Here is a 2500-nt window from a genome sequence, read left to right as displayed (position 1 = left end):
TGGTGATTTTGGTGAAAAACGAAACTCATGGTTTTGGAAAACTGGCCGGACTCAATCCTCACAAATGCCTTCAAAGTGATGTGGGAGAAGTTTGGGATCAAAAGGAATTGATCTTGGCATGGTTGGTGCATAGCCAAGTTCCATGATTTTGGATTTTTGGCTTGATTTTGTGACTTGGTGGTGATTTTGGTGAAAAACGAAAATCATGGTTTTGGAAAAGTGGCTGGACTCAATCCTCACAAATGCCTTCAAAGTGATGTGGGAGAAGTTTGGGAGCAAAAGGAATTGATCTTGGCATGGTTGGTGCATAGCCAAGTTCCATGATTTTGGATTTTTGGCTTGATTTTGTGACTTGGTGGTGATTTTGGTGAAAAACGAAAATCATGGTTTTGGAAAACTGGCTGGACTCAATCCTCACAAATGCCTTCAAAGTGATGTGGGAGAAGTTTGGGATCAAAAGGAATTGATCTTGACATGGTTGGTGCATAGCCAAGTTCATGATTTTGGATTTTTGGCTTGATTTTGTGGCTTGGTGGTGATTTTGGTGAAAAACGAAAATCATGGTTTTGGAAAAGTGGCTGGACTCAATCCTCACAAATGCCTTCAAAGTGATGTGGGAGAAGTTTGGGATCAAAAGGAATTGATCTTGACATGGTTGGTGCATAGCCAAGTTCATGATTTTGGATTTTTGGCTTGATTTTGTGGCTTGGTGGTGATTTTGGTGAAAAACGAAAATCATGGTTTTGGAAAAGTGGCTGGACTCAATCCTCACAAATGCCTTCAAAGTGATGTGGGAGAAGTTTGGGATCAAAAGGAATTGATCTTGGCATGGTTGGTGCATAGCCAAGTTCATGATTTTGGATTTTTGGCTTGATTTTGTGACTTGGTGGTGATTTTGGTGAAAAACGAAAATCATGGTTTTGGAAAAGTGACTGGACTCAATCCTCACAAATGCCTTCAAAGTGATGTGGGAGAAGTTTGGGAGCAAAAGGAATTGATCTTGGCATGGTTGGTGCATAGCCAAGTTCCATGATTTTGGATTTTTGGCTTGATTTTGTGACTTGGTGGTGATTTTGGTGAAAAACGAAAATCATGGTTTTGGAAAACTGGCTGGACTCAATCCTCACAAATGCCTTCAAAGTGATGTGGGAGAAGTTTGGGATCAAAAGGAATTGATCTTGACATGGTTGGTGCATAGCCAAGTTCATGATTTTGGATTTTTGGCTTGATTTTATGGCTTGGTGGTGATTTTGGTGAAAAACGAAAATCATGGTTTTGGAAAAGTGGCTGGACTCAATCCTCACAAATGCCTTCAAAGTGATGTGGGAGAAGTTTGGGATCAAAATGAATTGATCTTGGCATGGTTGGTGCATAGCCAAGTTCCATGATTTTGGATTTTTGGCTTGATTTTGTGACTTGGTGGTGATTTTGGTGAAAAACGAAAATCATGGTTTTGGAAAAGTGGCTGGACTCAATCCTCACAAATGCCTTCAAAGTGATGTGGGAGAAGTTTGGGATCAAAAGGAATTGATCTTGGCATGGTTGGTGCATAGCCAAGTTCCATGATTTTGGATTTTTGGCTTGATTTTGTGACTTGGTGGTGATTTTGGTGAAAAACGAAAATCATGGTTTTGGAAAAGTGGCTGGACTCAATTCTCACAAATGCCTTCAAAGTGTTGTGGGAGAAGTTTGGGATCAAAAGGAATTGATCTTGGCATGGTTGGTGCATAGCCAAGTTCCATGATTTTGGATTTTTGGCTTGATTTTGTGACTTGGTGGTGATTTTGGTGAAAAACGAAAATCATGGTTTTGGAAAACTGGCTGGACTCAATCCTCACAAATGCCTTCAAAGTGATGTGGGAGAAGTTTCGGATCAAAAGGAATTGATCTTGGCATGGTTGGTGCATAGCCAAGTTCCAAGATTTTGGTGTTTTGGCTTGATTTTGTGACTTGGTGGTGTGCCAAGAATCATGAAATTTTCAAAGTGGTGGTTTTTGAGTTTTGTTGGTTGGAAAGTGTCACAAATGCATGCAGAATGAGGTCTAGAAAGTTTGGTATCAAAACCAAGCCATCTTGATGTGGTTTTGAATTTTTGAAATGTTGGAAAATAGAGGGTTTTGAAAAAAATTCATGAAAATTCGAAACCTTGGCCAATCCTAACGAAACTTGGTGGGCACCTTCTTGATATTATTATGGGATGGACTGGAAAAAATCACGCAAAAATACGGTGTCTAGATACGTTTTTCCATTTTTCCCGATTTTCCACATTTCGGGTCTTTGGAAAAATAAAAAAAATACTTCCCCATGTCGAAAAATTCTAATTTTTTGCAGGCAATGTTGTACCATTTTTATGAGGATCCCTGCAAAAAATCTCGTGAAAATTCGTTCTCTAGGTCCCAAAACAGAACTTATGTCTACTCAAAAAAAGTGTATCTACTTGTACAAAAGTGGCTTTTGCATATTTAGCTATTATAGGGGGGGGGGGGGTGTTCCTCAATGC

The sequence above is a fragment of the Phaseolus vulgaris genome, chromosome 6, assembly GCF_051622355.1.
Source record: "Phaseolus vulgaris cultivar YP4 chromosome 6, ASM5162235v1, whole genome shotgun sequence".
Lineage (NCBI taxonomy): Eukaryota > Viridiplantae > Streptophyta > Magnoliopsida > Fabales > Fabaceae > Phaseolus > Phaseolus vulgaris.
This window is presented reverse-complemented; position numbering follows the sequence as displayed.